Source organism: Salmo salar, chromosome ssa11, assembly GCF_905237065.1.
Source record: "Salmo salar chromosome ssa11, Ssal_v3.1, whole genome shotgun sequence".
Lineage (NCBI taxonomy): Eukaryota > Metazoa > Chordata > Actinopteri > Salmoniformes > Salmonidae > Salmo > Salmo salar.
The window spans coordinates 40985380-41011790 of NC_059452.1; positions in this window are offsets into that span (position 1 = coordinate 40985380).

Here is a 26411-nt window from a genome sequence, read left to right on the forward strand (position 1 = left end):
CTGATACAGGGAGTTCCAGGGAGTTATTCCACACTGGTAAAGGAATGGTGCCTCGACTAACCACTGTGAGCCAGACCACTGCTATCTGAAACCCCACCGCAATACACAGTGGGTTACCAACACTGGAACATAAACACGGTACTTTCCTCTTTTCTTGTCAGAAGTTGGCTTTCTCTCATTTCTCTTTGTTTTTTTTAATAGTCCTTGGCGGGTTCTTCCGACCTCAATATTCTAGTACATTTCTACATACCCACAATTCACTCTTTTGAAATAAACAATGGTCGCCGTACTGAGTTAAACTACCTCCTGGAATCTTGGGCCGAACCAGAGCCCATAGGTCAGAGAGGGAGAAAGAAAGGCAGAGACACACATGACAGAACACTTCTTCTCTGTGCTCTGTGGGGAGCAGACGGATGACTTCCTGTAGCTGATGACAATGCGGCCGTCGGTCCCCTTCTGTCGCAATTAATTTCTGCTGCTGCCAACACAACAACACAAGCTTGGTGTGGCGCCGCAACGTTAGCTCAATGCATTAATTAGCCCAGTGCCATTAGCAGACAAATAAGGAGAATCAGAGGCACTTAATCAGCACATGATGTCCCTCTTCAGAGTAATTGAACAAGTGTTGCTGTCATGGGGCCCTGATTGGAGCTATGGCCATGGCTAACGACGCTGCATGCTAGCTCCATTAGCGATTAGTACCTGGGTGAAGAGTAGCACTGAAAGGCTAGAGAAGCGGGAGGAAATGTTTGTTTACAGCCTCTTCCAGAGAGAGAGAGAGAGACATTATTAACTACCATAGCAACTAATGGGTACGCTGCGGGAGCAATTAGCCACATAGTTGGGTAGAGACGTGGAAAAGAACACGCTGCTCAGACAGGCTAACTACACACTCCAGAGGAATCCTAACATCTTATTTGAAAGTGCTTTAGGTTGTGGACTACACATGTTTGAACTGAAAATATTTATCAAAAACCTGCGAAAATGTTTCCAACAGGTAAGAGCGAGACTCAGAATGGTACGTCTCAACAATGCTTATAGCCGCTAAGCACTACAATAACTAAAAGGAAATGTTCCGTGAAATCATCAAAATAATGCTCTTGTTTTGTCTCATGAATGACATGTTACAAAGGCGGAAATAGAAACCCTTTATTTTAACATTTTCTGCAGCTCAGTTGGTAGAGCAGGGTGCTTGTGACACTGAATAGTGGGTTCAAATCCCGGGACCACTCTTAAGTAAAATGTATGCATGCATGACTGTTGCTTGGGATGAAAGTGTCTGCTAAATGGCACCTATTATTATAGAGAAGACATGGCCTGAGCTGGTGGAATGTGTGTCAGCAGCATGTGGAACTCAGTGGGAACTGGGAACACATAATTACCTTTCAGAGGCTGCTACCTGGCAGATGTAGCGATAACACATGGTTGCTTTCAAACATTCCAATGGCAACACCCTTGTTAACTTAAAGGACATAGAAGGTCAAATTACAAACCATATTAATGGGTTTTATAGACACGCATTGGTCCTTTTCCAGTATACTTTTTTCTGTTTACCATGGCTCAGTTGGTAGAGCATGGTGTTTGCAACGCCAGCATGGTATGTGCAACACCAGGGTTGTGGGTTTGATTCCCACGGGGGGCCAGTACAAAAAAAAATAATAAAAAAACAAGTCACAAAATGAAATGTATGTATTCACTACTGTAAGTTGCTCTGGATAAGAGCGTCTGCTAAATGACTAAAATGTAAATAATAATGTGTTGCTAGCAACTAATAGTGTAAACTTTCTTTTTTTGATTAATGTATGCTAACTAATAATATTAATGTCAGTCACAGTAATAATTTCACACTCATTTTGTAATTATACAGTGACACTAAACCAGACGATGGTTGCCATGGCATTAATATGTGAGCCATATTAACATGTGGTGTAGACAGTGGCCATATTGTGTTCCCTAGCTATCTGTTACTTCTCCCCACCCAGACAGTGGCCATATTGTGTTCCCTAGCTATCTGTTACTTCTCCCCACCCAGACAGTGGCCATATTGTGTTCCCTAGCTATCTGTTACTTCTCCCCACCCAGACAGTGGCCATATTGTGTTCCCTAGCTATCTGTTACTTCTCCCCACCCAGACAGTGGCCATATTGTGTTCCCTAGCTATCTGTTACTTCTCCCCACCCAGACAGTGGCCATATTGTGTTCCCTAGCTATCTGTTACTTCTCCCCACCCAGACAGTGGCCATATTGTGTTCCCTAGCTATCTGTTACTTCTCCCCACCCAGACAGTGGCCATATTGTGTTCCCTAGCTATCTGTTACTTCTCCCCACCCAGACAGTGGCCATATTGTGTTCCCTAGCTATCTGTTACTTCTACCCACCCAGACAGCGGCCATATTGTGTTCCCTAGCTATCTGTTACTTCTACCCACCCAGACAGTGGCCATATTGTGTTCCCTAGCTATCTGTTACTTCTCCCCACCCAGACAGTGGCCATATTGTGTTCCCCTAGCTATCTGTTACTTCTCCCCACCCAGACAGTGGCCATATTGTGTTCCCTAGCTATCTGTTACTTCTCCCCACCCAGACAGTGGCCATATTGTGTTCCCTAGCTATCTGTTACTTCTCCCCACCCAGACAGTGGCCATATTGTGTTCCCTAGCTATCTGTTACTTCTCCCCACCCAGACAGTGGCCATATTGTGTTCCCTAGCTATCTGTTACTTCTACCCACCCAGACAGCGGCCATATTGTGTTCCCTAGCTATCTGTTACTTCTCCCCACCCAGACAGTGGCCATATTGTGTTCCCTAGCTATCTGTTACTTCTCCCCACCCAGACAGCGGCCATATTGTGTTCCCTAGCTATCTGTTACTTCTCCCCACCCAGACAGTGGCCATATTGTGTTCCCTAGCTATCTGTTACTTCTCCCCACCCAGACAGTGGCCATATTGTGTTCCCTAGCTATCTGTTACTTCTACCCACCCAGACAGCGGCCATATTGTGTTCCCTAGCTATCTGTTACTTCTCCCCACCCAGACAGTGGCCATATTGTGTTCCCTAGCTATCTGTTACTTCTCCCCACCCAGACAGCGGCCATATTGTGTTCCCTAGCTATCTGTTACTTCTCCACACCCAGACAGCGGCCATATTGTGTTCCCTAGCTATCTGTTACTTCTCCCCACCCAGACAGTGGCCATAATGTGTTCCCTAGCTATCTGTTACTTCTCCCCACCCAGACAGCGGCCATATTGTGTTCCCTAGCTATCTGTTACTTCTCATCGGAATGCGAAGAATTCTACCAAGTGTTATATGACTGATCAGATCTGAGCTCATCTTCATGTTTGATTGTCTCCTTTACAGCCACTGACTCCTGGCATGTCAACCATCTCACGGGAAAAAGAAACCAGCAAGTCTTCAAAGAGGGCTATTGTTGAAGGATTTAAAACATCATAACACTAAGACACGTCTCACACCTTGTTCTTGGCGAACGGCTGGAAGGTGGAAGGAAAACGCCTCGGGACAATTCTCTGTGTTCACTCAGTATGCTGTGGTTTGAGGTTGGTACTGTACCCGTTAATGGATAGATAGATAGATAGATAGATAGATAGATAGATAGATAGATAGATAGATAGATAGATAGATAGATAGATAGATAGATAGATAGATAGATAGATAGATAGATAGATAGATAGATAGATAGATAGATAGATAGATAGATAGATAGATAGATAGATAAAACCCACTCCCTGATCTCAGCCGACATCAAGGTGGCCCAGTGTACCAGGTTAGTTGAGGCAGGAGAAGAGGTTGTTATGGTTGAATTACACTACAGTCACATTCTGTTGCATTCTGTGCTGGTTAAAAACACTGACAAGGCAAGACAGGCCCACATAAATACATTTCCTGCCCTGTTGCTTTAGGCTCTGCCCCCAACTGTCTGCTGAGTCACCGGATAAAGAACATAACTCCCCTTTTGTCTTTCAGACAGAGCAAACCCCTTGGGATTAGAAACTCACTACTTTTTTAAGGTGAAGACGGACACATTACATGACTGACAGACACACGGACAGTTTGGCAGGAGGCAGTATAGAACGCAGTAATAACAGTTCTTAAGTTGGAGTCGCTCAGCCTGTTTTTATTTTCACAAGCTGCTATTAAGTAGATGTGATGTTCATGCTTCTGGGTGTGTTATTGTCAGTCGTTGAACTGTATCCAGGAGAGGTAAACAGTAGGTTCATGAGATGTTTTGTAGTGATGTTATGTCATGTCTCATAATAACTGTTTCCATTGGATTGGACCAGTTTGTGGGATTGGTTTGTTGACTGAAAAAACACAGGAATTGTTACAAGCTGTAACAATGTGCACAAGCTGCATCAATGTTGGTTGGAGTAGGAAATCAACGGATATATTTTTTTCAGTCTGTGAATCTTGTTCACGAAACAATTGCACAGAATACTAAAAAGCAATACTAAAATACCTAAAGCACATCTGTACACTTAGAGCTGAACATAAATGATCTGTTATCCAATATCTGCCAGACTAACTGAAAGTGTGTCATCTATATCTAAATAAATGAAAGTATTACAATAATCTGGTTCTACTGAAACAACAACAACCACTGAGACATATTATTAGTATTTTTATTTTTATTTTACCTTTATTTAACTAGTCAAGTCAGTTAAGAACAAATTCTTATTTACAATGACAGCCTAACCCAGCCAAACGCTAACCCGGACGACGCTGGGCCAATTGTGCACTGCCCAATCACGGTCGTTTGTGATACAGCCTGGAATCGAACCAGGGTCTGTAGTGATGCCTGTAGCACTGAGATGCAATTCCTTAGACCGCTGCGCTACTCGGGAGCCCCCCCCCATTTGTATTAAGGTATATACAAATGAAGGTGAACTGTCTGGGCCCTCCTTCACTCCCACCACAGGTGTTGCTGCTACTGAAACCCTAGCCCCTGTAACCAGAGCGCCTGTTAAATCGCCACTATGCCAGTAACCGTGCCAACCACACACCTGTTAATGCAAGCAGGACCACTTGGGGCCAGCTGACGTCACTCGCAGGCTATCGGGGATCAGTCACACCACGTTAAAACATCCCCTTTCCCAGCAACCACTAAAAGGGGGCGTCGCTCCTATCTTTACGCCTTCACACTGAGGGGAAGGTCAGGAACTCTGTGGTTTTCAATAGGCATTTACAGGCAGCATGTGAGGCAGCCTACTCTCATTTAGAGGTCAGCCTCTCATGAATCACATGTAACCAGAGTGTTCCACGCAAGCAGCTTGGAGATAATGGAACATTTTTAATGGTATAATTTATTGGAGTTAAATAAAGTTCATTGTAGAGAGATTGACATAATGTTGGAGAGTTTGAGAGGAGTAGAGAGAGTCTACAAAATAGATGCTTTATGAGCCTCAAAAGTACAGGAAGTGTATTGATGTGTCTTCACTTGTTTGTTAGAGAAGTATGAGTGTGTCTGTCTCTGATTGTGTCTGTGAGAGAGTAAATGAAAGGAGAAGAATGGACAGAGGGAGAGAAAGTGTGTGTGTGTGTGTATGCGTGTGTGTGTTTGTGTGAGTGCATGCTTGTGTAACTGGGTTTTTGTCAATTCGATTTTGTAACTGAGTGTGTTTGTGTGTGTGTTCGTAACTGTGTGTGTGTGTTCCTAACTGTGTGTGTGTGTTCCTAACTGTGTGTGTGTGTTCCTAACTGAGTAAGTGTGTTCCTAGCTGTGTGTGTGTGTTCCTAACTGTGTGTGTGTGTTCCTAACTGAGTGTGTGTGTTCGTAGCTGTGTGTGTGTGTTCCTAACTGAGTGTGTGTGTTCCTAACTGAGTGTGTGTGTTCCTAACTGAGTGTGTGTGTTCCTAACTGAGTGTGTGTGTTCCTAACTGAGTGTGTGTGTTCCTAACTGTGTGTGTGTGTGTTCCTAACTGAGTGTGTGTGTTCGTAACTGTGTGTGTGTGTTCCTAACTGAGTGTGTGTGTTCCTAACTGAGTGTGTGTGTTCCTAACTGAGTGTGTGTGTTCGTAGCTGTGTGTATGTGTTCGTAACTGTGTGTGTGTGTTCGTAGCTGTGTGTGTGTGTGTTCCTAACTGAGTGTGTGTGTTCGTATCTGAGTGTGTGTGTTCCTAACTGAGTGTGTGTGTTCCTAACTGAGTGTGTGTGTTCCTAGCTGTGTGTGTGTGTTCATGGCTGTGTGTGTGTGTTCCTAACTGAGTGTGTGTGTTCGTAGCTGTGTGTGTGTGTTCGTAGCTGTGTGTGTGTGTTCGTAGCTGTGTGTGTGTGTTCGTAACTGTGTGTGTGTGTTCCTAACTGAGTGTGTGTGTTCCTAACTGAGTGTGTGTGTTCCTAACTGAGTGTGTGTGTTCGTAGCTGTGTGTGTGTGTGTTCCTAACTGAGCGTGTGTGTTCCTAACTGAGTGTGTTAGTAGCTGTGTGTGTGTGTTCGTAGCTGTGCGTGTGTGTTCGTAGCTGTGTGTGTGTGTTCGTAGCTGTGTGTGTGTGTGTTCCTAACTGAGTGTGTGTGTTCCTAACTGAGTGTGTGTGTTCCTAACTGAGTGTGTGTGTTCCTAACTGAGTGTGTATTTGCTCAGAGCAGCAGCAGCTGTGTAGCTGTAGTCGTGCAGTATAATTAAGATCTCTCTGACAGCACAAATAGGAGACATGAGACGCTTCCCAAGCTCCCCCTCAGCTGCTTCCATCTCTCTCTCTCTCTCTCTCTCTCTCTCTCTCTCTCTCTCTCTCTCTCTTTTTCTCAATCTCTCTCTCTTTCTCAATCTCTATCTCTTTCTCTCTCAATCTCTCTCTCTTTCTCAATCTTTCTCCCTCTCTCTCTCTCTCTCTCTCTCTCTCTCTCTCTTTCTCTCTTTCTCAATCTCTCTCTCTCTCTTTCTCTTTCTCAATCTCTTTCTCTCTCAATCTCTCTCTCTTTCTCAATCTCTCTCTCTCTCCCTCTCTCTCGCTCTCCCTCTGCGGCTCTGTCACAAGGCGGGACCACTGGGAGCCTGCCACTGGTATTTATAGCGCACCGCCCGCCACACTAAGTGATAGATGTCACCTTCACGCAGCCGCCCCCGGGGCACTGCACCAAGCCCCAAGCATCCTGCCCACAAACAAGCTTCAAGTTCTGTAGAGGAGAGGGTGGGAGAGAGAAGTGGGAGAGAGAGGGCGAGAGAGGTGGGAGAGACGTGGGAGAGAGGGGGGAGGGGGGAGAGAGGGAGAAAAGAAAAACAACAAACAACAACAAACATCCAGCAAGTTAAATCAACACTGTTCCATCCTTACCTGCCTGCTGACTGGCTCGTCCTCTCGGAGTCAAGCCACACGCTAATTAAAACAACATCGGAGCGGGGCCAGCTTGTTACGTTGAGAGAGAGGATCGTCTTTAGACAGAGCAATTAGTGGGAGGGGAAGGCAGGAAGAGGCTGGGGGAGCTACCGGGGGTCGTCTCCTGGAGAAACAGCAGAGTGGGATTGTGGGTGATACGGAGGGGAAGGGGGAGAGAACGTGTGTGGGCATGCATAGTGTGCATACACAGACATAAACATTTATAAACAATGACTTGAACATACTGTACACACATACAGTAGACACATATCGCATGCATACGCACACACACTCACCCACATACACATACACATACGCACAGAGACACAAACACACACACACACACATTCATACCCTGTTATACACCAGCTTTGTGTGCACCGACAGAGCCAACCCCACAGCTACTGTCACTGTTGGCGAACATCATCCCCTGACATTTTCAATCGTCCTCTTTGACCGATATATTTTTGGCCCAAATGTTAGAACTGTCCTTTGAAGTAAACTGCAAGTGCAGTTCAGGTCCGTGTCTGACAAGGTGAATAAGCTTGTCAGGCCTGGAGTTGAGAGGAAAAGGCTTTGTCTGAGAACCCGGCTCGGGCCTGGAGTTGAGAGGAAAAGGCTTTGTCTGAGAACCTGGCTCGGGCCTGGAGTTGAGAGGAAAAGGCTTTGTCTGAGAACCCGGCTCGGGCCTGGAGTTGAGAGGAAAAGGCTTTGTCTGAGAACCCGGCTCGGGCCTGGAGTTGAGAGGAAAAGGCTTTGTCTGAGAACCCGGCTCGGGCCTGGAGTTGAGAGGAAAAGGCTTTGTCTGAGAACCCGGCTCGGGCCTGGAGTTGAGAGGAAAAGGCTTTGTCTGAGAACCCGGCTCGGGCCTGGAGTTGAGAGGAAAAGGCTTTGTCTCGGCATAGTTCACATTTCCAACATAATATTATCTTACTCCCCCAGCCGAAGCTGCTCAAGCAGCCTGCAGTCAATCAAGTAGCTAACCAATCAATGGCTGTGTTATTCATTGGGATTTCCAAGTCACAGCAACAACTTTACATTACAGATATTCAAGGTCTAATAGTTATTAGAACGAGTATTACTTAATCATATCAATTCAAATAATATGGAAAGGTAATTTTAAACACCAGCTATGAGTGCTCACCCATGAGTGTGCATCCACACATACTGTTCAATGTGTGTAACAGTAACATATCTCAGGAAGGACATTCACATATCTGGTAACACTGTGTGACTGTGTGTGCATGTGTGTGTTTGTGTGCCTGCGTGTGTGTGTGTGTGCCTGCGTGTGTGTGTGTTTGTGTGCCTGCGTGTTTATGTGCCTGCGTGTGTGTGTGTGTGTGTGTGTGTGTGTGTGTGTGTGTGTGTGTGTGTGTGTGTGTGTGTGTGTGTGCCTGCGTGTGTGTGTGTTTGTGTGCCTGCGTGTGTGTGTTTGTGTGCCTGCGTGTGTGTGTGTGTGTGTGCCTGCGTGTGTGTGTTTGTGTGCCTGCGTGTGTGTGTGTGCCTGCGTGTGTGTGTTTTGCGCGCCTCCCACACACAGTGACAAAATGGCCACTGAGCAGCTGAAATAAAACCCTGTCAGGATGAATGTGTTGACATTGCTTTAACTCAGCCTGATACACAACACCATCCCTCACTCCTTACCCTGGGAGAGGGGGGAGAGGAGGAGGGGTGTGTGGTGTGTCAACCTAACACAGCCTCTCAAAATACACACATACACCAAGTCAGGGAGGGTAAGACTGAGCTGTGTGTGTCACGGCCATATACTGTCATATCATATACTGCCATATACTGTCATATACTGTCATATCGTATTCTGCCATATACTGTCATATCGTATACTGCCATATACTGTCATATACTGTCATATCGTATTCTGCCATATACTGTCATATCGTATACTACCATATACTGTCATATCGTATACTGCCATATACTGTCATATCGTATACTGCCATATACTGTCATATCGTATACTGTCATATCGTATACTGCCATATACTGTCATATCGTATACTACCATATACTGTCATATCGTATACTGTCATATCGTATACTGCCATATACTGTCATATACTGTCATATCGTATACTGTCATATCATATACTGCCATATACTGCCATATACTGTCATATCGTATACTGTCATATCGTATACTGCCATATACTGTCATATCGTATACTGTCATATCATATACTGCCATATACTGCCATATCGTATACTGTCATATCATATACTGCCATATACTGCCATATCGTATACTGCCATATACTGTCATATCGTATACTGCCATATACTGTCATATCGTATACTGCCATATCGTATACTGCCATATACTGTCATATCGTATCGTATACTGTCATATCGTATACTGCCATATTTTTTATTTAACTAGGCAAATCAGTTAAGAACAAATTCTTATTTACAATGACGGCCTAGGAACAGTGGGTTAACTGCCTTGTTCAGGGGCAGAACGACAGATTTTTACCTTGTCAGCTCAGGGATTGGATCTAGCAACCTTTCGGTTACTGGCCCAATGCTCTAACCACTAGGCTACCTGCTGGTTACTGGCCCAATGCTCTAACCACTAGGCTACCTGCTGGTTACTGGCCCAATGCTCTAACCACTAGGCTACCTGCTGGTTACTGGCCCAATGCTCTAACCACTAGGCTACCTGCTGGTTACTGGCCCAATGCTCTAACCACTGGGCTACCTGCCGCCCCAAATACTGTCATATACTGCCATATACTGTCATATACTGCCATATACTGTCATATACTGCCATATACTGTCATATACTGCCATATACTGTCATATACTGTCATATACTGCCATATACTCCTGAGGGCTCCCGAGTGGCATAGCGGTCTAAGGCACTGCATCTCAGTGCAAGAGGTGTACAATTGGCCCAGCATCGTCCATGTTTGGCCGGTGTAGGCCGTCATTGTAAATGAGTATTTGTTCATAACTGACTTGCCTAGTTAAATAAAGGTAAAAAAAATATAAAAATACTGCCCTATGCCACACTTAAAAAGTGCCATTTCTCACCATTAACACATCCAAGTCCCTGACATAGACATACTCTGAGAGCCATCAAAATGTTTCAGCTTTAAGGGTTTTCAAACAAGCTGTTGAGAAATATAACAGTGCGCTGCTATAGAGACACATTGTCCTTGGAGAGAAAGGGGGAACAGAAATAGGTTTGTGTGAATGTGGTTATCTGTCCATTCACAGATGAATTTAGTAGGTTTGAGGCGTTGCCACGTGAATCATTAATGAGCTGACTAATGTTACAGACCAGGCCAGGAGGTTTGAACATCATGTCCCTGGACAGCTCAGAACACCACTACTTACTACACTCTGTGTGTGTGTGTGTGTGTGTGTGTGTGTGTGTGTGTGCGCAGGGGCGGTCTCCTCTTACCTCTGGGGCCTGTCCGGGATAATCACATGATGTCAGCTGTCAGGGTTGGGTGGGACAGTGTGTATGCGTGTGAGAGAGGAACTAGTAAAAAAGTCTGAAAATGTATGAACTCACTACTGTAAGTTTCTGGATAAGGGCATCTTCTAAATGACTAACATGTAAGTCTCTCTGGATAAGAGCATCTTCTAAATGACTAACATGTAAGTCTCTCTGGATAAGAGCATCTTCTAAATGACTAACATGTAAGAATGTAGATGTAGTCAGACATAGTGGTCACACTATCTCCCTGCTGACAAGTGTCACCAGACCCAGCTGCTCTGAGGTCTCTGACTGTCATATGGGATAGAGGGGCGGGAGAGGGAGGCGGACAGGGGGATGAGGAGAGGGGTGGAAGATGGAAGCAGATGGGGGGATGAGGAGAGGGGTGGAAGAAGGAGGCGGATGGGGGGATGAGGAGAGGGGTGGAAGAGGGAGGCGGACGGGGGGGATGAGGAGAGGGGTGGAAGAGGTAAGCAGACGGGGGGATGAGGAGAGGGGTGGAATAGGGAGGGGGACGGGGGGGATGAGGAGAGGGGTAGAAGAGGGAGGCGGACGGGGGGGATGAGGAGAGGGGTGGAATAGGGAGGCGGACGGGGGGGATGAGGAGAGGGGTGGAAGAGGGAGGCGGACGGGGGGATGAGGAGAGGGGTGGAAGAGGGAAGCAGACGGGGGGATGAGGAGAGGGGTGGAAGAAGGAGGCGGATGGGGGGGATGAGGAGAGGGGTGGAAGAGGGAGGTGGACGGGGGGGATGAGGAGAGGGGTGGAATAGGGAGGCGGACGGGGGGATGAGGAGAGGGGTGGAAGAGGAAGGCGGACGGGGGGATGAGGAGAGGGGTGGAAGAAGGAGGCGGACGGGGGGATGAGGAGAGGGGTGGAAGAAGGAGGCGGACAGGGGATGAGGAGAGGGGTGGAAGAGGGGGACAGAAGGGGGAGAGGGGTGTAAGAGGGGGAGGATGGGGGAGAGGGACGTAAGAGGTGGCGGACGGGGGATGAGGAGAGGGGTGGAAGAGGGGGGACAGAAGGGGGAGAGGGGTGTAAGAGGGGGGAGGATGGGGGAGAGGGACGTAAGAGGTGGCGGACGGGGGATGAGGAGAGGGGTGGAAGGGGGGGACAGAAGGGGGAGAGGGGTGTAAGAGGGGGGAGGATGGGGGAGAGGGGTGTAAGAGGGGGGAGGATGGGGGAATGGGGTGTGGGAGGTGACAACAGGGCCCTGCTGAGAGCGACGAGCACGCCCCCCTTCGCATTACAGATTTCAGCACCCGTACATTCCCCCATCTCTAACCCCCCCACCCACCCCCTCCTCCCCCTGTGCCCTCTCACGCCCTCCCCTTGCTGGGCCCAGGAAGGGGGGGAGGGTACTAGGCTCTGGGTACAAGCCTAAAGTGAGGCGCTACATAACTCTGACGTGTTTCCTTAGATTAGATTTGTATTGTCAGATATGTTTGACGGGGACAGACACCGGGCATTTACACGTCTATATATAGCCGTCGTTAAATGCGCCAAAGGCTTAGCCACGAACAAATTCACATACACGCAATTTGTTTCACCCTGTTTTACTGCGCAGCTCAGTTGGCAGAGCATGGCACTTATAATGCCAGGGTTGTGGGTTCCATTCCCACGGGGAACCAGTACAGGAAAAAAATTATGAAAATGTATGCACTCACTCCTGTAAGTTGCACTGGATCAGAGTGTCTGCTAAAATACTTTTTTTATTTTTAAGTACCTACAGCAGCACCTGAAAAGTGTGAAAATGTACACCTAGCATATTGGTACGTAGCCTGACCCTATTTAACATTGAAGGCGTCCCCGTGGGGTGCTGATGTGGGGGATTCAGCAGTAGCTGGTCTCCTTGGGTAGTGTTCTTAGCCATTAATAACCTCACTTTGCACCTCTGATGAAAGCGTGGGATAGGGTTGCGCTGCTTGGAAGGCTGCCATGCTTCCTCTAGAAGGGAAGCTTGTTAATTAGCGTTTGGTTAATTGTGGCCCTTTATAAATATACTGCAGTACACTCTTATACCCTCCACGGCCCCATGCTGCCACCCAGCCAGTCTGCCAGCCAGCTACCCAGCCAGTCAGCCAGCCAGCTACCCAGACACCCAGCCAGTCAGCCAGCCAGCTACCCAGACACCCAGCCAGTCAGCCAGCCAGCTACCCAGACACCCAGCCAGTCTGCCAGCCAGCTACCCAGCCAGTCAGCCAGCCAGCTACCCAGACACCCAGCCAGTCTGCCAGCCAGCTACCCAGCCAGTCAGCCAGCCAGCTACCCAGACACCCAGCCAGTCAGCCAGCCAGCTACCCAGACAGTCAGCTACCCAGCCACCCAGCTAGCCAGCCATGATCTTACTTCCCAGAAATGTGCTTGTGTCAGTCAAGAGTGAAAGCAGCTTTTCACACTCACGCACACAACCACACATGCACACGCTGGGGGTCATGTTCAGCCTGAGTGTGAAAATAAGATCCCTGCTTCAATAAATGCCTCTTAACAGCAGAGCAGTTAGTGGCTTTCCAGCTATGCCTGGCGTCCCCTGGATAAACCGCCTCATTAGTGACTGGGGACCTAATATCTGCTGCCCAGTTTAACACTGTTGAGATTTACACTTACTGGTCTGTCGCCCTGCCAAATCAGAGACCCGGGTCACTTCTCGGGCCCTTTTTATTTGCTGTTCATGTGGTATTTAACAAGTAATAACCTGTCCGCAGCGGCCCCAGCTATTTCGAGTAGCCTGGGGCGGTGTCGGAGTAGAGTGGAATAAAGGTCGGTAGCAGTGTGAGGAGTGAGCTGAGTGCAGGGCAGGCAGGCTGGGACCCTAGCCCCCGTCCGTCTCTGAAAGTGTTGCTCAGCGTAATGAAGATCTCAGGCCACTCTAGTGTCACTCCAGACACCGGGCAAGGCCTAATGAGGCATGTTCAGAGGCTCCCGGGCCTCTTTCTCTCTCACTCTCTCACTGTCTCACTCTCTCACTCTCTCACTCTCTCACTCTCTCACACTCTCACACTCAAGGAAACTCTTTGGCCACTGTCTCTTTGTAGCTCCTCTCTGGTGTAAGATACTGTTGATACCTACCTTCTTTCCAGGACAGATAGGTGATGACTGTGCCACTTTGACCACTTTAATTTCAGATAGTGTGACCATCGGTGTGGTAGTGGTGCATGCCTAGCTTTAGATGGGATGAAATTGGAACTTGAGACTTCAAATCAAATCTATTTATATAGCACTTCTTACATCAGCTGATATATCAAAGTGCTGTACAGAAACCCAGCCTAAAACCCCAAACAGCAAGCAATGCAGGTGTAGAAGCACGGTGGCTAGGAAAAACTCCCTAGAAAGGCCAAAACCTAGGAAGAAACCTAGGTCAGGGTTCCATAGCCGCAGGCAGAACAGTTGGAACTGGAGCAGCAGCACGACCAGGTGGACTGGGGTCAACAAGGAGTCATCATGCCAGGTCCATGATCCTAGGGCTCAGGGCCTCCGAGAGAGAAAGAAAGAAAGAGAGAATTAGAGAGAGCATACTTAAATTCACACAGGACACCGGATAAGACAGGAGAAATACTCCAGATATAACATACTGACCCTAGCCCCCCGACACATAAACTACTGCAGCATAAATACTGGAGGCTGAGACAGGAGGGGTCAGGAGACCCTGACTTGAGGTCAAGGAGACCCTGACTTGAGGTCAAGTTGAACTTTTTCATTAATCTCATATTTGACATCTAGGCAGGATTTAGCTGGAACTTGATTTATGTGAACAATTCCAGTTCAGTATACAGACCAACTCATTTTATTGCACTATAATGTTACGACCCCTTGTGTACATAAACCTGAACAGCTCGGATGTAAAGGGGAACATTTCAGATTTTATTACATATTTGCCTGATGCCACAATTTTCATACAAATCATGAACAGATTATGATTCCGTACGCCAACTAATGAAACATTTAACTATATGAACTACACAAAGTGTATAGATAAGCAAAAACATTCTATGGATCTACATAAAACATGCAGGCAAACAGAGACATATGGCCTTGGAAAGATGCTAGAAGGTCCCTTCCATAAGCCTTTATCTCCAAGGAGGATCCCTGAAATGAACAGACACGATGCATCAGCCAGGTGGCTCTTTGGAAGATAGTGCCAAGAGATGAAACAATCTCAGTGTCAGCATTTTAATTTGATCCGCCGTTTGCACATATGTCTTTAAAGTCTATGGGGAGCGTGAAGGATTGATGCAGTTGGCCAACAGTCTCCAACAGTCTTCGACAGACTCCAGAAGTGCAGGTTAGCGCTGCAGGCTAATCTGTAGCCAGTCTGGGCCCCTGAATGCCCAAGCTGGGTGGATGGCAGGGCGAATGATCTCTTCCTCTGATCCTCAGCCCTCTGGATGCCCAGAATGTGCCAACTATTCTGCTCCTTTGTTGTGGGTGCCAGTGGCCTCCAGAAGGGAAGGGGAGGAGCAAATAGACACAAACACAGGGGAAGGAGAGAGGGGAGGAGAGGAGAGGGAGGAGAGAGAGGAGAGAGAAGAGAGAGAAGAGAGAGAGGAGAGGGAAGAGAGAGAGGAGAGGGAAGAGAGAGAGGAGAGAGAGGAGAGGGAAGAGAGAGAGCAGAGGGAGGAGAGAGGAGAGGGAGGAGAGAGAGGAGAGGGAAGAGAGAGAGGAGAGGGAGGAGAGAGAGGAGAGGGAGGAGAGGAGGATAATAGAAGGGGCTACTCATTCCAGGACTGGATAAATGGAAGGGGCAGCCATTCCGTCTTGGAACAGAGGGCCTTGGGCCACTTTTCAGTTAAACTGGAGTTCTTCGTCTTGATCTATAACAACCTATTGGGATTCACATCCAGGTGCTGCACATGACCTGGGGGTTATCACCGTGACCTGAGGGTTATCACCGTGACCTGGGGGTTATCACCGTGACCTGGGGGTTATCACCGTGACCTGGGGGTTATCACCGTGACCTGGGGGTTATCACCGTGACCTGGGGGTTATCACCGTGACCTGGGGGTTATCACCGTGACCTGGGGGTTATCACCGTGACCTGGGGGTTATCACCGTGACCTGAGGGTTATCACCGTGACCTGGGGGTTATCATCGTGACCTGGGGGTTATCACCGTGACCTGGGGGTTATCACCGTGACCTGGGGGTTATCACCGTGACCTGAGGGTTATCACCGTGACCTAAGGGTTATCACCGTGACCTGAGGGTTATCACCGTGACCTGAGGGTTATCACCGTGACCTGGGGGTTATCACCGTGACCTGAGGGTTATCACCGTGACCTGAGGGTTATCACCGTGACCTGAGGGTTATCACCATGACCTAAGGGTTATCACCGTGACCTGAGGGTTATCATACTATATGAATGGAATTGTAAAAACAGGTGGGTAAAACCATGTTTATACATTCTCTTTATACATGCTCTTTATACATGTTCTTTATACAGGCTCTTTATACTGGCTCTTTATACGTTTATACCTGCTCTTTATACAGGCTCTTTATACGTTTATATATGCTCTTTATACATGCTCTTTATACCTGCTCTTTATACAGGCTCTTTATACGTTTATATATGCTCTTTATACATGCTCTTTATACATGCTCTTTATACCTGTTCTTTATACGTGCTCTTTATACATGTTTTTTATACGTTTATACATGCTTTTTATACATGCTCTTTATATATGCTTTTTATACCTGCTCTTTATACATGCTCTTTATACCTGCTCTTTATACAGGCTCTTTATACGTTTATACATGCTCTTTATACATGCTCTTTATATATGCTCTTTATACCTGCTCTTTATACATGCTCTTTATATATGCTCTTTATACCTGCTCTTTATACATGCTCTTTATACATGCTCTTTATACATGCTCTTTATACATGTTTTTTATATGTTTATACATGCTCTTTATACATGCTCTTTATATATGCTCTTTATACATGTTTTTTATATGTTTATACATGCTCTTTATACATGCTCTTTATACATGCTCTTTATACCTGCTCTTTCTGAACTAATTTACACTCTGAAAGACTGACAATGAGTGTCCTTGACTTGATGTAGGCCTGCTTATAACAGAAAGGATGTGTAAGGCTACCTTTTTCTGCATTTCACCCTCCCATTTTGTTTTGCCTGAATAGCAGTAGGTACTAGCTGCAGTAGGCCTACATCTTTGGTTTATTATGAGTGAGCCTGCCTGTATGCCGAGACTGGTTATGTCAGTGTATCTATTCAGTGTGAGAAAAGTCCCCCATTAGAAGCACATTTGAAGAGCCCTAGAGAATGCTACATTGGCGGCAGCTCTACTCTCCTCCACTTATACCCTGCCCGCGTTAACACTCCAACCATTCATCTGTGATTAGAAAACCTCTTGGCTGCCAGAGTTTGCAATCATTTGACTGTAATGAATCCCAATCACTCCCTCCTCCTACCTCTGCCCCCACTTGGGCTGGAGAAGACATAAGGAGTGAGAGAGGGGGGGGGGAGGAAATATAAGGAGTGAGGGGGGGGTGGAGAAGACATAAGGAGTGAGAGGGGGGTGGAGAAGACATAAGGAGTGAGAGGGGGGGTGGAGAAGACATAAGGAGTGAGAGAGGGGGGTGGAGAAGACATAAGGAGTGAGAGAGGGGGTGGAGAAGACATAAGGAGTGAGAGAGGGGGGGGAGGAAATATAAGGAGTGAGGGGGGGTGGAGAAGACATAAGGAGTGAGAGGGGGGTGGAGAAGACATAAGGAGTGAGAGGGGGGTGGAGAAGACATAAGGAGTGAGAGAGGGGGGGTGGAGAAGACATAAGGAGTGAGAGAGGGGGGTGGAGAAGACATAAGGAGTGAGAGAGGGGGGTGGAGAAGACATAAGGAGTGAGAGAGGGGGGTGGAGAAGACATAAGGAGTGAGAGAGGGGGGGTGGAGAAGACATAAGGAGTGACAGAGGGGGGTGGAGAAGACATAAGGAGTGAGAGGGGGGGGTGGAGAAGACATAAGGAGTGAGAGAGGGGGGTGGAGAAGACATAAGGAGTGAGAGAGGGGGGCTGGAGAAGACATAAGGAGAGAGAGAGGGGGGTGGAGAAGACATAAGGAGTGAGAGAGGGGGGGAGGAAATATAAGGAGTGAGGGGGGGTGGAGAAGACATAAGGAGTGAGAGGGGGGTGGAGAAGACATAAGGAGTGAGAGGGGGGGTGGAGAAGACATAAGGAGTGAGAGAGGGGGGGTGGAGAAGACATAAGGAGTGAGAGAGGGGGGTGGAGAAGACATAAGGAGTGAGAGAGGGGGGTGGAGAAGACATAAGGAGTGAGAGAGGGGGTGGAGAAGACATAAGGAGTGAGAGAGGGGGGTGGAGAAGACATAAGGAGTGACAGAGGGGGGGTGGAGAAGACATAAGGAGTGAGAGGGGGGGTGGAGAAGACATAAGGAGTGAGAGAGGGGGGGTGGAGAAGACATAAGGAGTGAGAGAGGGGGGCTGGAGAAGACATAAGGAGAGAGAGAGGGGGGTGGAGAAGACATAAGGAGTGACAGAGGGGAGGTGGAGAAGACATAAGGAGTGAGAGAGGGGGGTGGAGAAGACATAAGGAGTGACAGAGGGGGGTGGAGAAGACATAAGGAGTGAGAGAGGGGGGGTGGAGAAGACATAAGGAGTGACAGAGGGGGGTGGAGAAGACATTAGGAGTGAGAGGGGGGGTGGAGAAGACATAAGGAGTGAGAGAGGGGGGGTGGAGAAGACATAAGGAGAGAGAGAGGGGGGTGGAGAAGACATAAGGAGAGAGGGGGGGGTGGAGAAGACATAAGGAGTGAGAAAGGGGGGGTGGAGAAGACATAAGGAGTGAGAGAGGGGGAGGAGAAGACATAAGGAGTGAGAGAGGGGGGGTGGAGAAGACATAAGGAGTGAGAGAGGGGGGGTGGAGAAGACATAAGGAGTGAGAGAGGGGGTGGAGAAGACATAAGGAGTGAGAGGGGGGGTGGAGAAGACATAAGGAAAGAGAGAGAAAGAGAGAGAGAGAAAGAGAGGGGGGATGGAGAGACAAAAAGAGAGAGAGAGGGGAGGGGGTGGAGAGACAAAAGGAGAGAGAGGGATGGAGAGACTTAAGGAGGGAGAGAGAGAGAGGGGGGGTGGAGAGACAAAAGGAGAGAGAGGGATGGAGAGACTTAAGGAGGGAGAGAGAGAGAGGGGGGGTGGAGAGACAAAGAAGAGCGAGATAGACGATGGGCTGGAGCGACTGAGACGACTTGGCCATGGAGGTAAACAATAGATAGAAATGTAGAAATAGAGAGAGTGCATTGGAGAAAGAGAATGGAATGAAGAGATGGAGAACGGTAGCTATGGACAGACAGAGGAACGAAAGAAAATAGAATAGACAGAACTATTTAATTAAAGAGAAGAGAATGAAGACCGACAGGTAGACAAAGAGAGTTAAAAATTGTGAAACAGAGACACACAGCCTTGAGGAGAGAGAGAATGGATAGAACAGGTAGACAGAGTTAAAAATGGTGAAACAGAGAGACAAAGAAACAACCTGTAGTCCTTAGCCAAGAATGAGAGAACTATGAATCCAACAATTCTTTGCATTGATGTGTTGGCAGTTGTTCCATAGCTTATATCTCACTCATAGCATTCAATGTTGAATAACAGTCATCTTTAGGAGACATCCCCATGCACCAACATAGTCTCCTAGAATGTGGCTCATATAACTCATTGATTAAGCAGTCATTCAGCAATAAATGTAGTCAGTATTTTGCTTTGAAGGATTAATGGTAAGGTCACCCTACGATAAACACTCTAGTTAATTAGACTAATTAGTGTTGAGCAGAAAATAAACCACCTTTGTTGTTGTTGTATTGTGAATAATTTGATCACGTTCATGCCTCATTAACTCTGTGGGGGATTGGTCCAATAACCAAATAATGCCTCATTAACTCTGTGGGGGATTGGTCCAATAACCAAATAGCCTGTTTATTAACACTGATAGCAATATGACATCTGGTAGATTGATCATATTAACCATTTTGTGAAATGAAAGCACTGGTAGATACTCTCTTCTTATTGGTCAAATGAAAGCACTGGTAGATACTCTCTTCTTATTGGTCAAATGAAAGCACTGGTAGATACTCTCTTCTTATTGGTCAAATGAAAGCACTGGTAGATACTCTCTTCTTATTGGTCAAATGAAAGCACTGGTTGATACTCTTTTCCTATTGGTCATATGGGTTATCTATATTACAACACAGATATATGAACGAATGCCTCACGTCATACAGATTATTATTTCAATGATTTGCTTGTTGGTTGAGTTGATTGATTTACACTATGTAGTAATTCAGTCTATTTGTTTGTTTATTGATGAATTGCTCATATTATTTATTACTTTGTCGATGTTATGATTTGTGACAAATAGCATTTAGCCATATCACCAGCACATGGAGTGAAGACATAAGGAGTCATTGCTATAATGCTAACGCTGGCTTTGAAGGGACTGCAGCGCGGTTGCTCAGTAGCTCTATTAGCAACCAGCTATCACTCTCACCCCCAAATGTTCCCTATTTCCCATTGCCCTTGATAAATGGTGTGGCCTCCCCTGTGTGATGGATGGACAGGCCTTGAATAACACACACCAGGTATACTGGATAATCTAAAGGTGAAGTCTCCATTTGTTATCTCTCTCTCTCTCTCACACACACACACACACACACACACACACACACACACACACACACACACACACACACACACACACACACACACACACACACACACACACACACACACACACACACACACACACACACACACACACACACACACACACACACACACACACACACACACACACACACACACACACACACACACAGTCTGTGAGTGATGATGCGGCAGACAGCTGCTCCATGGCGATGACCTTTCCCCAGCACCATCCTGACCCACTCTGTCCCCCAGATTGATCCACCCCCTTGGTCCGCAGTGTCTCTGTCACATTGTATCATCTGCACAGTCACACCATGTATAGTCAGTAGATAAGGACCAGTCACACCATGTATAGTCAGTAGATAAGGACCAGTCACACCATGTATAGTCAGTAGATATGGACCAGTCACACCATGTGTAGTCAGTAGATATGGACCAGTCATACCATGTATAGTCAGTAGATAAGGACCAGTCAGTAGATAAGGACCAGTCACACCATGTATAGTCAGTAGATAAGGACCAGTCAGTAGATAAGGACCAGTCACACCATGTATAGTCAGTAGATAAGGACCAGTCAGTAGATAAGGACCAGTCATACCATGTGTAGTCAGTAGATAAGGACCAGTCATACCATGTATAGTCAGTAGATAAGGACCAGTCACACCATGTATAGTCAGTAGATATGGACCAGTCACACCATGTATAGTCAGTAGATATGGACCAGTCACACCATGTGTAGTCAGTAGATATGGACCAGTCATACCATGTATAGTCAGTAGATAAGGACCAGTCATACCATGTATGGTCAGTAGATAAGGACCAGTCACACCATGTATAGTCAGTAGATAAGGACCAGTCATACCATGCATAGTCAGTAGATAAGGACCAGTCATACCATGTATAGTCAGTAGATAAGGACCAGTCACACCATGTATAGTCAGTAGATATGGACCAGTCACACCATGTGTAGTCAGTAGATATGGACCAGTCATACCATGTATAGTCAGTAGATAAGGACCAGTCATACCATGTATGGTCAGTAGATAAGGACCAGTCACACCATGTATAGTCAGTAGATAAGGACCAGTCATACCATGTATAGTCAGTAGATAAGGACCAGTCAGTAGATAAGGACCAGTCACAACATGTATAGTCAGTAGATAAGGACCAGTCAGTAGATAAGGACCAGTCATACCATGTATAGTCAAAATATAAGGACCAGTCAGTAGATAAGGACCAGTCATACCATGTATAGTCAGTAGATAAGGACCAGTCACACCATGTATAGTCAGTAGATAAGGACCAGTCACACCATGTATAGTCAGTAGATAAGGACCAGTCACACCATGTATAGTCAGTAGATAAGGACCAGTCACACCATGTATAGTCAGTAGATAAGGACCAGTCACACCATGTATAGTCAGTAGATATGGACCAGTCACACCATGTATAGTCAGTAGATAAGGACCAGTCAGTAGATAAGGACCAGTCATACCATGTATAGTCAGTAGATAAGGACCAGTCATACCATGTATGGTCAGTAGATAAGGACCAGTCACACCATGTGTAGTCAGTAGATAAGGACCAGTCATACCATGTATAGCCAGTAGATAAGGACCAGTCAGTAGATAAGGACCAGTCATACCATGTATGGTCAGTAGATAAGGACCAGTCACACCATGTATAGCCAGTAGATAAGGACCAGTCACACCATGTATAGTCAGTAGATAAGGACCAGTCAGTAGATAAGGACCAGTCATACCATGTATAGCCAGTAGATAAGGACCAGTCACACCATGTATAGTCAGTAGATAAGGACCAGTCACACCATGTATAGTCAGTAGATAAGGACCAGTCACACCATGTATAGTCAGTAGATAAGGACCAGTCAGTAGATAAGGACCAGTCATACCATGTATAGTCAGTAGATAAGGACCAGTCATACCATGTATGGTCAGTAGATAAGGACCAGTCACACCATGTGTAGTCAGTAGATAAGGACCAGTCATACCATGTATAGCCAGTAGATAAGGACCAGTCACACCATGTATAGTCAGTAGATAAGGACCAGTCAGTAGATAAGGACCAGTCATACCATGTATAGCCAGTAGATAAGGACCAGTCACACCATGTATAGTCAGTAGATAAGGACCAGTCAGTAGATAAGGACCAGTCATACCATGTATAGTCAGTAGATAAGGACCAGTCAGTAGATAAGGACCAGTCACACCATGTATAGTCAGTAGATAAGGACCAGTCAGTAGATAAGGACCAGTCACACCATGTATAGTCAGTAGATAAGGACCAGTCAGTAGATAAGGACCAGTCATACCATGTATAGTCAGTAGATATGGACCAGTCACACCATGTATAGTCAGTAGATATGGACCAGTCACACCATGTATAGTCAGTAAATATGGACCAGTCACACCATGTATAGTCAGTAGATAAGGACCAGTCACACCATGTATAGTCAGTAGATATGGACCAGTCACACCATGTATAGTCAGTAGATATGGACCAGTCACACCATGTATAGTCAGTAGATATGGACCAGTCACACCATGTATAGTCAGTAGATATGGACCAGTCACACCATGTATAGTCAGTAGATATGGACCAGTCACACCATGTATAGTCAGTAGATATGGACCAGTCACACCATGTATAGTCAGTAGATATGGACCAGTCACACCATGTATAGTCAGTAGATATGGACCAGTCACACCATGTATAACCAGTAGATGAGGGCCAGTTGAACTCTGTCTGGATGTGTAGCTGTAATGGACAAGACATGGTGGAGATACCTCGTGAGGTATCTCCACCATTTGATCGTTGCCGATAACGCTGTACAGTATACCGGCATTCAACGATCCACCCCGAGATGTGGATTCAGACATACTTTACGAAGGGATGTGGCTCTGTGTCAATGTCTAATGATGATGTCCATGAATGTACAACCGTGTGATAGGACGTTCGTCAAGCAGTTTGGGAGAGTTGTGCCTGCCATATTGTTATCAATGCCTCCAATATAGCCTGGTCTAGATTCAGTCAGATCAACCGCATAGATGTTTTTGTTGTCTGTGTCAGATGTGTAACTATGTCAGAGCTGTCAAATCAGTGAGCGGCTGCTCGGGTGGTCATTTTCACGAAGCCACACCCTTCCCACTCACGTTACAACTTCAGAACGAGAAAGTGTCTGCTATATAGAAATAATGACACTCAAATTAACAAAAGAATGAGCATTTCTATCAGCCCAATCTCACAACTACCTATTATCAAGAATTCTGATGAAATAGACACAAATTACAAATGACAGACACAAAAAAAATGTAAATAAGTGTGTCCAGAAAATTATTTTGTATCCAGTGCGTTTCAATCACAGATGAAGGTAAGACCGAAACAATAGGAGGGAGGTTGCTCAAGGAGGATGGGTGGGCGTATAACGCGAAGGTGATGGACAACTTCATAATTTTAGCTAATTTTGTAACTACTTGCTACTTTTTATCTACTTAGCTAGCATGTTAGCTAACCCTTACCCTAACCCTAACCTTAACGCCTAGCCTAGCTAACATTAGCCACCTAGCTAAACTAGCTAACATTAGCCACCTAGCTAAACTAGCTAACAACAAATTGGAATTATTATGAAGAAAATCATGAACTGGACACAAGACATTTACATTTTTTGTGTGCCTGTCACAAATTTCAAATGAGTAATTTGTGTATATTTTACGATAATTTGTGATGGTACTGTATGTTGCTCACATGTTAGTGCTCTGACTTGTAAACAAGGCTGTTTAGAAAAGCCGTCATTTTGACTCCAACATTATAACAGTCTAATAAATATATTTCATATATGCTATTGGGAAAATGTACATTTGGTTGTGTTTATGAAGGTCTTGGATAACGTAAAAAATGTGTTATTTCAAAGAACACCATAGCATTTTCATTAGTTTATCTTACTGTAAGCTAACTATTGACTCATGCTCATGTGTGCAACAGAGGTCAATCTTGGAAATAGTGATATTTTGAAACAGTCTTACCTGCATGTGACTCTGGAAAGAGGATTTGGAGGAAAAAAACACTTTGTCACTCCCTGGAAAAAAATTACATGTTCTTTTAAAACTGCTAAAACAAATTATGTTTGTGATATCGAAATTCTAACATACCTGTGTTTAATAGATGTATTTAGGAAAAGTCAAGCATGGAGGCAGGCGTGGCAGAGATACAGTATCTCAATTTTAAATTCATATTAAGTCAAAATGACTCAATTGGCGCTTCTAGTGTTGATGCGACTCTGTGCAGCCAATGACAGTGTCCGCTTTAGACGTAATCCGGGAGCCACTTGTGGATTTGACAGCTCTAGCGCAGTTCCACCTCCGACACCGCCAAAACAAATGCTTTGTGGGAGTCGGCTAGCGCGGATCTGATAGAATCTTGCCTTTGAATCAAATCTGAAACAGCCGAGCAGAAAATCTCATTCAGTGACAATTGAGTTCTTTGATTGAAATAATGGTGCAATTCCAGCTGAGATCATTTGTGTTTTCAAGACGCAACACTACATTATCTCACATAGACCTACCTGTGCTCCATGCGTGCTCCTGGCCACATTCACGGTCATTAGAGAGATAACGCAAAACGTGTTGTTTAGCTGCTCTATTGGCCCTACATGGAGAGAGAGAGACAGACAGAGGTACAGCGAGAGAAAGAGAGAAAAAGAAAGACGATGGAAGAGGTTAGTTGGCTTCTTATTCTTCTCCACGCTGCATTAAATGTCTTGTAATGTGTTTCCCACCCTGTTCACTGGTAGGAAGACACTCCCTTGGAGGTATTTCAGAGAGTACACTACAGAGACTGTATCTACCATCCACCATCCAGCCCTTCACTGTGATAGAGACTGTATCTACCATCCACCATCCAGCCCTTCACTGTGATAGAGACTGTATCTACCATCCACCATCCAGCCCTTCACTGTGATAGAGACTGTATCTACCATCCACCATCCAGCCCTTCACTGTGATAGAGACTGTATCTACCATCCACCATCCAGCCCTTCACTGTGATAGAGACTGTATCTACCATCCACCATCCAGCCCTTCACTGTGATAGAGACTGTATCTACCATCCACCATCCAGCCCTTCACTGTGATAGAGACTGTATCTACCATCCACCATCCAGCCCTTCACTGTGATAGAGACTGTATCTACCATCCACCATCCAGCCCTTCACTGTGATAGAGACTGTATCTACCATCCACCATCCAGCCCTTCACTGTGATAGAGACTGTATTGACCATCCACCATCCAGCCCTTCACTGTTATAGCTAGTGCCAGCTTCCTAAAGATCCAATCTGATTTGAAGTCAGGCTGGCGTGACACTGAGACAGTCATGGCCTATCTGTGACCTCCTCTCTGCCGTCCATCCTCCTAGTGACGGCTTGGCTTTGCCAGGGTTTCACCCAGGGCGCTCTCAAACAGCTCTAAGAGTGAGAACCAGCTCATGTGTGTTCCGGCTGGAAAATTGGATGGAGAAAAAAAACATCTGTACCAAGGCCTAACAACGCTTCAGGCTCTCGGTGAACTTAAAGAGCAGATTGGAGGGTTGATGTGGTGCCTAGCCACCCAGCTGCCAAGCCATTCAGCCCCAACTTCTGCACTGTCTCCTGGGGTGATGAGGTAGCGGGCCGTGTGTGTGTATGTGTGTGTATGTGTGCGCATGCGTGCATGTGTGTGGGTCTCTCCAGGGAAGGTGACAGAGAATCAAGCTGTGTCTGTGATTTCTGACTCGGCCTGACAGTGCAACCCACATCCGCAGGGGGCCTGGTTCAATGCTGCTGGTGCCTGGTGGTGACACACACACACACACACACACACACACACACACACACACACACACACACACACACACACACACACACACACACACACACACACACACACACACACACACA